The following is a 14343-nucleotide window of genomic DNA, read 5'->3' on the forward strand; positions in this document are numbered from 1 at the left end:
GGCCCATGGGAGGCCAAGCCAGCCAGACCTGTTCCATGTTCCCTGGGTTCCATGGGGCCCCACAGTGTTCCAATGGTCCCTTGCTTCCAGGAGGCCCTGAGGTGTCACAATGCCCCCTTGGTGACACGAGGCCCTGAAGGGTCACAATGGTCTCCACGGTTCCATCAGGCCCCACTGAGTCACCATGGCCTCTGGGTTCCATGCAGCCCCGCTGTGTCACCATGGCCCCTTGGTTCCATGGGCTCCAGTGGTGCCACAAGGATCCCCTTGGTTCCATGAGGTTCCCTAGTGTCACCATGGTATCCTTGGACCTGCTGGGACTCTCAGTGTGTTCCCAGTCACCCCCAGTATGGTTACAGACACTCCCAGTACATCCCAGTTGCCCTCAGCATACTCACAGTCACTCCCAGTCACATCCACTTGGCCCAGCAAGGTTCCACTTTCCACCAGTATGATCCCAGTCACTCCCAGGGAAGGGAAGGGACTGGGACAGACTGGGACAGGCTGGGATGGACTGGGACACCGGGATACACCGGGACACACAGGGATACACCACGCCCAGGACTGGGACCACTGGGAGCAGGATCAGAGCAGCCTGGGACCCAGCAGGGCCAGAACTGGGGCAACAGGGATCACAGTGGGACCAACTGGGATTGACTGGGAGTGTCTGTAACCATACTGGGGGTGACTGGGAACACACTGAGAGCGACTGGGAGTCACTGAGTCTGCACTGGGGGCAACTGGGATTGACTGGGACCATGCTGGGGAAGACTGGCATCATAGTGGATTCATACTGGGATCATACTTGGAGTGACTGGGTCTGTGCTAGGATGCAGGGGTTTTGGATTGCTAATTTAGGATTTCTCTAATTTTGAGATTTTTTTTTTTTTTTTTGGCTAATGTACTAAAGAATGTGGTGGCTTCGGTGTTGGTTAATTACAATGGTTACATTGGTTACATTACAACCACAACTACAGTGGTTAATACACTTATTTTTTGTTGTGAGATAGGATTAGGAGAAAGGTAAAGCAGGCTTAAAACTTTAAAAGGGTATAAAGAAAAGTTTTATTAAAAGTAACTAAATGGAAAAAAGAAAAGGTAGTAAGAATCAGAACAAACTTTTCAGAATACTTTTTCCCAAGCCTTTTTCTTTCTCACTGACAATCTAAAGGAACTAATCTTAAGATTGCTAGTCAGTTTGTTAGCATTCAGGAACACAATCACAGAATGATTATATGCAGGTGGTTTTATTGAAGAGCTCTGGGTGTCAGGGGTACAGACCCAAATCTGACTCTGACATGGCTTCGGGATGAACGTGTTTTTATATTCTATCATTATATAACTTTCATATTAATTATTAAACTTACATTGTTCTATTCTATACATTGATTTCATCCAAGCATGGGCTTCTCATAGTCCCCCTCAAACTTCTAACGTAGTTTTCTCATGATTCTTCTTACGATTAAACAATAATTATATTTAATTACCAAAAAATCTTCACATCTAACAATTATATCATTTATCATATACTGGTTACACAGGTGCAATTTCACATGATCTGGCAAACCCAAGGCCTAACATTTCTCAGAGCCTACTTTTAACATTTTCCCAGGGCCCACTAAGCCTAGCTTTCTTTCTAACTCCCCGAATTTCCTATGATTTTAAAACCTTTTACTATCAAGTTTACTACCTCTAAAATAGTCTTTTTTAAGTTCACTTAGGGAGAGAAGTCCCTCTTGTTAAAGTTATGGAGGCTTTTCTACAAGAGGAAAAAAGAGTTTTCTTGTGGTTCTCAAGTTTGTCACGAATAACAGCTGCCCGAAGAACCTTGCTATCGTGAAATCTTTCTTATTTCTAAAAGCCTTTCCACAGCTTGTCAATGGGCTATGTTGATTTATGGGGTATTGTTTTAAAGATGAGCTCTTTAAAGGCAAAAGTTCTCATTATCTATCTCTAAAATCATCTTCATCTTTGGGAACAGAGAACTTCTTATTTTGGAAGCACAAGAGTACTCTTCTCTCTTTCTCTGTTCAAACTTCTCATGGGATTACAGCTATTTTAACATCTGCTTACTTTAACATAGAGGCCTTTACTTGATCTCAATTTCAACACTTTCATCTCCTTATGATTTTATGTGTTACAAGGAAAAAGAATATTTTCTTTATAGCTTACAAGAAGATTTCAGCTCTAAAAACAAAGCATCTTCTCACCCCTCCCATCTAAGACTTCTTCTTTATTAACTTTAATGTCTTCATGTTGTTTTTCATACACTTGCATTTTGTTCTTTTCTCTCACTCAAAAGAAGATTGAAGTCCTGAAAAAGTTAACATCACACCTGAAGCCTACCTAACCCACCAATACCTTGTAACAAAAAGCTGTGGCTAAGTTGTGTTCAGATCAGCTTTATAGTTAGTTTTTAGTTTTCTACACCAGCTACAGAAGTCTGGTCTACAGCTACAGGTCTCAGCCACGCTGAGAAGAAGCAGCCTGGCAGCAAGATCTTCACAGCCGCAGCCAGCCCTGCTCTGGCTCAAGCTCCGCAGCCTCCCCTGTCTTCCTGCCTGGCAGCTGCTGAAGCCCAGCCTGGCCAAAGCAGAGCCCAGAGAGAGAGAAGCCAGCAAGCAGCCCAGAAAACAGAAGAGAAGCCCAGCCCGCAGCAAGGCTGCCCAGCCCAGCCCAGCCCAGCCGAGACACAGAGCCGAAGCCGAAACCCACCACCTCCCTGCCGACCAACAGAGGAAAAAAGAGCTTCCAAATTTTTTCATCTTTAACATGTGTGTTTCACAAAAGTGTGTCTAGCTTTCCAGCAGTTCAACAGACTGTCAGATACACAAAAACCTTCCCAAAATTTCCTCCCATTCCAAACCATAACACAGGGGCCACTGGGAGCAACTGGGATCCGACTGGGAGCAACTGGCAGCAGCTAGGACCAAGCTGGGAGCAACTGGGATCATGATGGCATCAGAGTAGGATCATACTGGGAGGGACTGGGTGTGTGCTAGAGGCAACTGGGATCACACTGGGAAGAGATGGGACCATGCTGGGGACAAATGGGATCATACTGGGAGCAACTGGCACCACACTGAGAGTGACTGGCATCATTCTGGGATCATATTGGAAGTGACTGGGAGCAGGCTGAGGGCAACTGGGACCATGTTGGGGCAACTGGGATATACAGGAAGTGACTGGAATCATGCTGGAGGTGACTGGGAGTGGTTATGAGCAACTGAAATCATACTGGAAGCTACTGGGAGCAACTGGGAGTGAGTGGAAACACATTGGAGGCAACTGGGATATACTGGGAGAGACTGGGAGTGACTGGAATAACGGAAGACACATAAAGGAAGTTACTGGGATAATACTGGGAGAGGCGGGGAATGGGAAAAGGTTGTGTTGGTGCTGGATAAGGGGGTGCAGGGGGGTCTCAGTGCCAGACAGAGGGGTAAAAGGGTGTCTCAGTTCTCAGGAATGGGGGTGCAGGGGGGTCTCAGGGTCATGGAAATGGGGGGGGCAGGGACATGGAGAGGTAGAAGGGAGTTCCAGGGGGTCCTTGAGCCCAGGAAAGGGGAGTCCAGCCTTTCCCAACAAGGGAGTACCAGGGTGGGGTACCAGGCTGGGGGCACCTGAGATTTTCAGGGAGTTCAGGGGGTCTCTGGCTTTGCACAAAGGTGGGGCTGGGGGCTGAGAAAGGCAGGAATGGGGCTCCAAGGCGTTCCAGGGCGTCCCAGGGTCAGGCACACAGCAAGTCTGGAGCCTGGGAGCCATGGGATGGCCGGGAAGAGGGGAGCAGGGGCTCCTGATGTCAGGAAATGGGGGATTCAGGGGGTCCCTGTGCAGGATAAGGGGAGAAGGGGGGTTCCCGTGCCGGCAATGGCGGTTCAGGGTCCCGGTGCCGGGGGTCCCGCTCCCCCCTGAGCGCCCCCAGCCCCAGCGCTGGAGCCATCGCGCTGCTCCTGCTCACTCCCAGGATGATCCCAGGATGATCCCAGTAGAACTCAGTCACCCAGGAGCTGCTCCCAGCATGATCCCAGCACAGCCCAGTCCCTCCCACTCCTGGCATCCCCCCAGCCCTCTCTGCGTTCCGACCCGTCCCGGCTCCATCCCCGCCGCTCCCGCGGGCTGCGAGGGCTCCGGCAGCGGGCGAGGAGGAGGAGGGAGGGAGGAAGAGGCGGAGCAGCAGCAGAAGCAGCAGGAGGAGAGGACGGGGAACCGCGCGGCTGCGGCGCTGCCTGAGCTCGCAGCACTCCGGGAGCATCGCCCCCATCCCGCAGGTGCCCGGGGAGGGGGAGCTCGCCCCAAATATCCCGGGGGTGCCTGGGGTTGGGGTTTTTGGGGGGGATGTTTGGAGCTCGCAGGGCTCCATAGCCGAGCCGCAGATGGCCCTCGGGGGGACATCGGGGGGTCCCCGGGAGGTGTTTCTGGGGGGTCCCGGTGGGGGCAGCAGTGGCGGCAGAGCCCCGGCGGGGGGACACCGGTTTTGGGGAGCCCCGGGGGAGGCTGGAGAGAGGAGAGCCCCAGAAGCCAAAGGGGGGGGGACCCCGAGAGGGCGGGACCCCTGGCACTGCCGGCACCCCGGCACTGGGGGGTGCTGGGGCTGGAGGGGCGGCATGGCCGGGAAAGGGGCTCGGGGCTGCCGGGGCCGGCAGGGGCTGCTCCCAGCATCAGCCAAGTTGCTCCCAGTCATTCCCCATTATGCTGAAGTTTGGCCCAAGCATGCTCCCAGTTGCTCCCACTTTGATCCAATGTGTTCCCAGTTCTCCCAGTTGCCCCTAGTATAATCCCAGTCACTCCCAGTGTGATCCCAGTATGATCCCAGTGTCTCCCAGCAGAGCCCCAGTCACTCACACTTGCCCCCAGTTGCCCCCAGCATGGTCCCAGTTGCCCCCAGCACATTCCCAGTGGTTCCCAGTGTGGTTCCAGTCCCCTGCATGGTCTCAGGCACTCCCAGTATATCCCAGTTGCCCTGAACATTCTCGTAGTCATTGCCAGGCGCTCCCAGTTACCTCAGCGTGGTTCAGCTGCCCCCAGTTTTATCCCAGTCACTGCCAGTCCATCCCCGTTGTCACCAGCATGCATCCTGTCATTCCCAGTTGCTCCCAGTGTGTACACAGACAGCTCCCAGCATGAGCCTGGTAGCTTCCAGTAACCCCCAGCCACGGTCATTGACACCCTCTATAATCCCAGTGTGATTCCAGGAACTTGCAGTCTAACTCCAGTCACTCCCAGTGTGATTGTAGTGGCCTCCAGTGTGATCCCAGTTGTTCCCTGTCAATGCCAGCATGACCCCAGTAGCCTCCAGTATGATCCTCATGGCTCCCAGTCTCTCCCAGTATATCCCAGTCACCCCCAGCATGCTCCCAGTCACTCCCACTTCCTCCCAGTTGCTTCCAGCCTGATTCCAGTTGCTCACAGCCACTCCCAGTCAATCCCAGTATGATTCCAGTCACCCTCAATGTGATCCCAGTCTCAGCCAGCATGGACCCAGCTGCTCCCACTGTGATCCCAGTATGAACCCATTTGCTGCCAGAAGAGCTCCTGTTGTTCCCAGTTTCTGCCAGTGTGATCCCTAGAATATTCCAGTTGTCCCTAGAATAGTCCCAGTCCCTCTCAGCACAGTCCTACTCACTCCCAGTTGCCCCCAGCATGGTCCCAGCTGTTCCCACTGTGCTCCAAATTCCTCACAGTATGGTCACAGACACTCCCAGTATATCCCAGTGTGCCCAGTAAGGTTCTGGTCCTCTCAGAATGACCCCAGTCTTTCCCAGTTACTCCCAGTTGCCTCCAGCACGATCCCAGTTTCTGACAGTTGCCCAAAGTGTCGTGCCAGTTGCTCCCAGTTATGGTCTCAGTCCCCTCAACATGGTTCCAGTACCTTCCAGTTGCTCCCAGTGTTTGCACATTTTCCTCCCAACATGGGCCCAGGAGCTCCCAGTAACCCCCAGTCAGGATCCATTCACAGCCCCTGTAATCCCAGTGGCTCCCAGTCACTCCCAGTATGGCTACAACCACCCCCAGTATGACCCCAGTCACTGCCAGTATGATTCCAGTCATGCCCAGAGTGACTCCCTGTCACTCCCAGTGTGGGCCCAGTTGCTCCCAGTCACCTCCAGCATGGTTCCAGTCACAGCCAGCACCTTTCCAGTCACTCCCATCCTGGTTGCAGTAGGATCCCAGTCATTCTCAGATATTCCCAGTCCTATTCCAGTCATTCCCAGTCAGTTCCAGTAGGATTCCAGTATGACCCCAGCATGGGCACAGCTGCTCCCATTATCATCCAGTGTGGTTCCAGTTGCTCCCATTTAGCCCCACTGTGGTTTCAGTCTCTCCCAGTATATCCCAGGTTCTCCCAGCATGTTCCCATTCACTCCCCGTCAATCCTCAGTTGCTTCCAGCCTGATCCCAGTTGCTCACAGCCACTCCCAGTCACCCTCAGTGCAATCCTTGTTGCTGCCAGTATGATTCCAGTCTCCCCCAGCATGGCCCAGGTGCTCCCACTGTGATCCCAGTAGGATGCCAGTTGCCCCAAGCATGGTTCCAGTCACTCCCTGTTCCTCTGAGTGTGATCCCAGTTGCCCCCAGTATAGTCCCAGTCACTCCACAGATGATCCCAGTCCCTCCCAGTATGGTCCGAGTCATGCCCAGTTACCCCCAGTTACCCTCACTCCCAGTTGCCCTCAGCATGGGATCCCAGTTCTCCCCAGCATGGTTTCCATTGTTCCCAGTGTGGTTTCTGTCACCCCAGAATGGTCACAGACACTCCCAGTGTATCCAAGTTGCTCTCAGCATGTCTGTTGTCATTCCCAGTCACTCCCAGTGGTCCCAGTAAGGTTCCAGTTACCCCAGTAGAGCCCAGTCTATCCCAGGGATGCCACTCCTGGGATCCCCGGCCCTCTCTGTGTTCCCCCTCCTGCATCTCCCAAGAGGAGCCCCAAGGGCTGGCAATCCCCAGGCAGGGTCCCCAGCAAGCCCCAGTTTGGATGTGCAGCCCCCAGTTTTCCCAGTTTCCCTCTCCTTTTCCCCAGGCCGGGTTCCCCCTGTCCCCAGTGGGTGGGAGCAGCCGAGAGCCCCGCGCTGCCCGTGCCGAGCTGTCCCGGCTCCATCCCCGTTCCTGCCGCGGGCTGCGAGGGCTCCAGGAACGGGGCACCGAGGGTGTCGCTGCTCCTGGGGGAGGAGGAGGAGGGGTGGAAGAGGAGGGATGAAGAAGGAGAGCCAGAAGGGATGGAAGTAGGGGAAGGAGGTGGGCTGAGGGAGGAGGAGGGATGGAAGAGGAGGGATGAAAATTCTGGATTCCTGGGACTCCCAGCAGCCTGGGGAGGTCAGGGACTGAGTAGATGGGGGAACCCCAATACAAGTGTGACCCCCAGCAGCTGGGACAAGGAGAACCCCCAAACACCAAAAGGAGGGGACCAGAGATGGAGAACTCCTGGGAGGCATTTTCAGGGCTGAATCTTGGTGTTTGGGAGGTTTTTATTAACCCCAGATGGCCGGTGACTTCTAGAGATGGACTTGGCCAGAGGGACCTTCAACCTCAACGTGCTCATCCCTTGTTTTTCCCCAAACCAGGTTTCCCATTCCCAAACCTAGGTTGAATAGAGAAGGAGGCTTTCAGAAAGGAATATGCCCCAGGACACCCAGGCAGGTGAGGAGGAAGTCAGTGCCCCTTTCCCCCTCTCTCCTGCTCCATCTCCCAGCCCAGCATGGCCTCCGGCTGCAGGACAACCCTGCTGCCAACGCTGTCCTGCTGGGGATGCCCTGGGGAGATCTCCTTCCCCTTCCCTCTGGCACGGAGGCAAATCCCATCCTCTCCTTGTCGTTCCTCCCCCAGACAAGGAGCTGGGGATGGAAACCAGGGAGGACAAATCCCCACAGCAGAACCTCGTCTGAGAGGCCGTTTTGAGTGACTCCAGGGCACAGGAATCCAATGGGGTAGAAAAGCCGCGGAGATCTTGCAGGAGGAAGGGCTGCAAAGCCAGCCCAGGGTGCTCTGAGGAGGAAAGACCCACCCTCTACCAGGTAGGTGGACAGAGCTTCAGCCAGAGCTCAGAGCTGGTGGTCCATGAGCAGCTTCACAATGTGGAGAAGCCCTACAAGTGCTTGGAGTGTGGGAAGAGCTTCAGGCAGAGCAGCACCCTGATCCGCCACCAGATGATCCATACTGGAGAATGGCCCTACGACTGTGGGGAATGTGGGAAGGGCTTCAGCTGCAGCTCTGTACTCATCATCCACCAACGCATCCACTCTGAGGAGAGGCCCTACGAGTGTCCCGAGTGTCAGAAGAGGTTTCAGACCAGCTCCAGTCTCCTCCAGCACCAGTGGATTCACACCGAGGAGAAGCCCTTCCGCTGCCCCGACTGTGGGAAGGGCTTCAAGCAAAACTTCAATCTCGTCAGGCACCGGCGCATCCACACTGGGGAGAGGCCCTACGAGTGTCCCCAGTGTGGGACGAGTTTCACCCAGAGCTCTACTTTGATCAGACCCCGTGCTCCTTGTTGGGAAGACACCTGGCTGGTGGTCTCCACGTCCTCCTGTGTAGCAGGCCCAGGGCCTGCAAGGGCTCCCTGGCGTTCAGCAGCCTAAGATAGGAAATGCCGAGTCATGATGACTGGACCTTAGAAGCCGCTCTCTTCCGCCTTTGGACCCTTGCTTATCTCTCTGTAAGACTATAGGTCACTTTCCTTAGACCCTTACTATTGGACAATTTCTAAAACCCCTGTAACCTATATAAAGGGCTCCTTTTGCCCAGCTTGTTAGAAGAGCTGTCCCTGAGAACCTTCGTAGAAGATCCTAATTTCGTAGAAGATCCTAATAAAGACTTTCCTGCAGAACCTCACACGGCGCTTCTCCTCTCTCTCCCTGTGTCTGCCTGCCTGCGGCACCTAGCAAGCTAAGGGCTGAAATCACACAATGAGCTGATAATCACTAAAGAGATGATTTCACTGAAGCTTGCTAAGGCAGCCTGTGGCTGAGACCTGCCTAGGAACTCAGACAAGCCGTGACGAGCAGGGCAGCGCTATCCAGATTCATTGCAGCCCGCTGAGACACCCCGAAACCCAGCAGAAGCCACATTAGTTCTGTGCCACTCTCATACTTGTAAAATGTTTCCTCCTTCCAAATAATGTAAATCTACCCTCATTCATTTGAAACATATTGACCCTTGTTCTGTCACTGAAGATTTGGGAGAAAATAACTTTGACCACAATTTTCCCATTTTCGCAGACCTTGGAAAGGAACCAAAAATCTCCCAAGATGGGGTTTGGAGGCCTCATCCCATGAGCAGCAGGTAGAGGCTGAGGGCTCTGGGCTCAGTGGTGTGGAGACTGAGGACAGAACAGGAGTAGCCTTGCAGGGACTGAAGGGTGGTTTCAGCGAGGCTGGAGCTTTTCTTCCTAGAGGATATAAGCATGAGAAGGGAACAATGGCACCAAGGGCAGCTGGGGAGGCCCAGACTGGACACCAGGAGAAAGGAATTTCCCTGCAGGGCAGGGCTGTGGTGCAGCACGTGCCCCAGAAGGAGCCTGGAGCAGCCCAAGGCTTTGTGTGGGCAGGCAGAGGCAGGTAGGAGGCAGAGCTGTCAGCAAAGGAAGGGGCCAGCCAGGTGGGGCAGCCGGGGCATGACGACAGCCTGCAGGGACAGAGGCGCAGGGCAGGGACACCGTAGGACAGCCTGGGCTGCACAGGGCACAGGGATGGGCAGCAGCTGCAAGGCCCTGACAGAGCCAACTTGGGCAGCACTTGGGCCATGGCTGCTGGCCCTGGGCCTGAGGCCACGAGGGGACAAGTGACCCTTGCAGCCCTGGGGCCTCATTGCCTCCTTGTCCCTGCTCAGCAGCCTGGCAGGGGCCGCCCCATGCTCCTGCCCTTGGCATTGCACATCCCCACATGCCAGTGCCCATCCCGGGAAGAGCCCTGAGCAAGGAGGGAGGGACAGGATCTGCCTTGCCAGGGGCTGGGGCTCAGGCCTTGGCCCTTTGCATTCCTGAAACACATCCAGCTTTGCTCAGCACCAGGGACACCTTTGCCTTGCTTGTCCCCAGCTGTCATCACTGCCTCCAGTGTTCTGCTCTGGCTGGAACCTGGGGACACTATCTCAGTCATGTCCCTCAGAAGGTTCTATTTAATGTATGAGAAACTTCTGTGTTTCAATATCTTTTTGAATTTGAGAAAATTTTTGAGGCCTCTCTGAGGGACTGAGTCTGATGCAAAGAGTACCAAAGCCCCAGAGGGTCATTAAAGTCCTTGTGCTGTGTCTGTGCTGCTGAGCTGGGCCGGGCTCCTGGCCCAGAGGCAGCTCCTGGCAAGGGCAGTGCTGCAGAGAGACAGCTCTGGCCAGGAGCAGCTCCTGTGCACAGCCCAGCAGGGCTGGGGCACTGCCAGGGCAGCTCAGGGACACGAGCAGGGCACAGACAGAGCTCACAGGGGCTCAGCACTGGCAGGGGCTGGGGCATGTCCCAGAGGGGGCTGTGTCACAGCAGCACCTCTGTGGCTGTGTCACAGAGGCACAGAGCAGCTGTGATGTCAGCAAGGGGCTGTGTGACAGCCCAGAGTGGGCTGTGTGAGGTCACAGACTGGACTATGACATCAAAGAGTATTTTTTTTGAGGTCACTGAGCAGCTACAGCATCATAGAGGGGAGCATGTGACATCACAGAGCAATCCGTGGCATCATGTCATGGCTGTGTGACATCATAGAGCGGGATGTGAGGTCAAAGTGTGTGCTGTGACATTAGAGAGTGGTAGTATGACATCACAGAGAGGGTTTTGTGACATCAGTGATGGGGTTGTGACATCACAGAGCTGTCTGTGCCATCATAGAGTAGGGTGTAAGGCCATGGAGCAGATCTTGCCATCATAGAGAGTGGCTCTGTGACATCAGTGAATAGGTTGTGACATCACTGGGTGGCCATGTAACATCATAGAGCAGGCTGTGACATCACAGTGTGACTTTGTGACATCACCAAGTCTTCTGTGACATCAATGAACAGCTGTATGACATCACAAGGGGACATCACAGGGGGACATCACAGGGAGGCTCTGTGACATCATAGGGGGCTGTGTGACATCACATGAAGGCAGTGTGACATCACAGAGATGATTATGTGACATCTCAGATTAGGCTGTGACATCACAGATTAGGCAGTGTGAAATCACAGGGGCTGTGTGAGGTCACTGGGGAGGTCACTCTGCTCTGGCCCCCCCTCACAGTTCCCCCAGAGCAGTCCAACACTGCTCGTGCACAGAGGGGTCCCCTGTCCCCCCGGGTCTCCCCGCCCCCAGTGCCGTAGCCTCTCCTAGAGGATGTTCCATGAGATCGACCCCAGAGCCTGACACGGGGATGGGGGGCTGGGCCCATGGGGGGTGGGACAGGGGGACAGGGACCCCCCGGCAGCGTCCCCGTGTCCCCCAGGGCCAGAGCCTGGGCCAGGGCTCCTTCACCCTGTTATGAACAAGGGCTTGGGAGCGCTGAAAAAATCCCCGGCAAGGGATCAGCAAAAACCAGATTTAATATTCAGCAACAGCACCACCAAGTTCCTTGGCAAGAGTCACTCTGCTCCTGACTGGACACTTCAGGCACAGCAAGGAAACAAAGCAACAACAAAAGAAAACAAGATCCAGGAAATCAAACCAGAAATGAACCGAGAACTGTCCCTGTGTTTGTGTGTGACAAAAGAACAATGAGGAAAGGATAAAAGGAATACAGCCCAAAAGCTGAAGAGAGGTAAAAGTTAACAGGATTTGACTTATACCTTAACCTTAACTTCTACCTTAAACTTCACAATTTAGCAAAAGAACAGCACTTAAGAGGATTTAACCTAACTTAAAACCTATGACTTAGCAATTTAAAAAGAGGAATATTATTTAACAATATTTACCTTAGTTGTAACTTATATTAAACTTAACAACTTAGCAAAAGAACTCTTAGCTGCATTTAATTTAGCTTGGACCTTGTGATTTAACCTTACCTAAAGGCCTGACTGACTCAGCTATCCAAGGCACTCAAGCCCCTCAGAGAGCAGCATTTCTGCCCCATTTCCCCAGCACAGGCACTCCTGTGTGCACACAGACACCAAGAGTCAGTGCAAGGCACCTGTGAGAAATTCCCCTGAGGGCAGGGAAATGCTCACTGGGGAGGCTTTGGCATCTCCCCAGCGGGCAAAGGGTTGAGCCTGGAGGAGTGGGGGGATCGGCCCAGGCTCCATCGTTGTTCGGTGATCCCCGAGTGCAGCAAACGGGAGAGTTCCCGGCTGGGAGAGGCCCCACTCCAAGGGAGTCGCTGGCCCAGGAGAGCTCCAAGGGCTCCTTTTGGAGCGCTGTTTGTAGGGCCCCAAGAGAGGGGCTTCAGTCCCAGCAATGGTTCATCCTGGCCGCACTCGGCATCAGCAGCTTTCTTTGGCAGTGTGAGAACAGGGATGTTGTGGCACTGAGGGAACAAAACCAGTTCCCAGGGCTGCTCCTACAGAAAGCAGGAGCTCCTTGGGCAGCAGCAGTGCCTGGGGCAGCCAGTGTTTGTGATGAGCTGCAGAGGAGCTGAGCCCAGGGGCTGCTGGCCAAGGCCGAGGCCCAAGGAGCATTTCTCAGCTGGCAGGGCGGCCTGAGAAGGGGAGGGGGGAATGCAGCAGCACAGGGCCCATGGAACCAAGGGACCACTGTGACCCTGTGGGGCCCTGTGAGACCAAGGGACCACTGTGACACTGTGGGGCCTCATGGAATCATGGAGAGCACTGTGACATTGCAAGGCCTCATGGAACCACAGGGACCATTATGACACTTTGGGGTGTCACGGGACCATGCGGCCATTGTGACACTGTGAGACTCCATGGAGCCAAAAGTCCTTTGTGACATTGCAAGGCCTCATGGAACCATGGAAAGACCATTAGGACACTTCACAGCCTCATGGAACCCAGGAGACCATTGGGACACTGTGGGGCCCCATGGAATAAGCAAAGCACTGGGACACTGTGAGGCCTCATGGAACCAGTGAGAACATTGTGACCCTGGGGGTCCCCACAGAACCAAGAGCATCATTGTGATACTGTGAGGCCTCAGGAAACCAAGAAGACCTTGTGACACTGCAGGGCTGCATGGAACCAAAGGTCCATTGTGACATTGCAGGGCCGCGTGTCATCAGGGGTCCATTGTGACACCAGGGATCCAAAGGAGACCACTGTGATACTTCAAGGCCCCATGGGAATCATTGGGACCATTGTGACACTGCGGGGCCTTATGAAACCTAGAGGCCACTGTGACATTGTGGGACCCCATTGAACCAAGGGTCTATAGTGACACTGCAAGTCTTCTTCTAATCAAGGCACCATTGTGACACTATGGGGCCCCATAAAACCAAGGGCACACAGAACAGGTCTGGCTGGTTTGGCCTCCCCTGGAATCCCTGACTGGTCCAGCTGACCTTGGCATGTTGAGGGTCTATTATCTGCTACTGAAAAACAGGCTCCATGCTTTCCTTGCTATGGAAAAGAACTGTCCTTCTCCTCCAAGCACCCATGGTCAGAATTGGGATTTCACCTCCCAGTTTCCTAATATCCAGGGATTGTTCCCATAGGAATGGTGCGAGGACAAGTCTGGCTGGCAGTGGTTTCACAAGGGTCATTTCCCATCAGTCCCCAAAACATTGGGGAAGGCTCTGTGCTTTCCTTCCTATGGGAAAGAACAGTCCTGCTTCTCCAGGCGCCCATGGGTGAGATTGGGATTCCACCTCCAAAATTCCTTAAATCCAAAGACTGCTCCCAGACAAAATCTGCCATTGCTGACAAGTCTGGCTGGCCTTGGACTAGTGAGGCTCTCGCCATCCTTCCAACACTAGGGCTCCGTGCTTTCCTTCCTATGGAAAAGAACTGTCCTTCTTGTCCAGGAGCCCATGGCTAAATTGGGATTTCACCTCCAACATTGCCAGTTATGACAGACTGGAGGAGATTGTTGGCTTGAAACATTTTGTATGGGGGGGAGGAAGGGGCAGGTCCAGCCTTGCCCTGCCCTGCAAGCCCAGCACTGCCCTGCCCTGCAAGCCCAATCCCCCCAGAGCCTCTATCCCAGCCCAGCAGTGTGTCCTAGGGTGACGTTATGATGCTTGTATCCCCATTTGTGTGTTCTGTTTATGCTGGATATTATGTTCTGTGCCTTCAAGACTGGCTCTGAAGAGTGAATGTTTTGTTTTGGGTTTTGTTATCAGCCCGCTCCCCCACGGCTGGCGGGACACAGAGACAGGGAGTACATAGCGCGGCTTTTGCTTTTTGCTGGGCTTTCTGCTTTGCTCTTGCTCTGGCTTCTGCTTGCTCCTGCTTCGCTCTTGCTTTTGCTTTTGCTTCTGCTCATTAGCTAGTTTAGCTAA

General features: G+C 53.9%; 2 pseudogenes; one reads left to right on the forward strand and one right to left on the reverse strand.

The window, feature by feature from the left end:
- Positions 1 to 14343, reverse strand: part of LOC119696322 — a 2199709-nt pseudogene that overhangs the window by 1320645 nt on the left and 864721 nt on the right.
- Positions 1 to 14343, forward strand: part of LOC119696323 — a 1148804-nt pseudogene that overhangs the window by 321373 nt on the left and 813088 nt on the right.

This window comes from Motacilla alba, unplaced genomic scaffold (assembly GCF_015832195.1).
Source record: "Motacilla alba alba isolate MOTALB_02 unplaced genomic scaffold, Motacilla_alba_V1.0_pri HiC_scaffold_28, whole genome shotgun sequence".
Lineage (NCBI taxonomy): Eukaryota > Metazoa > Chordata > Aves > Passeriformes > Motacillidae > Motacilla > Motacilla alba.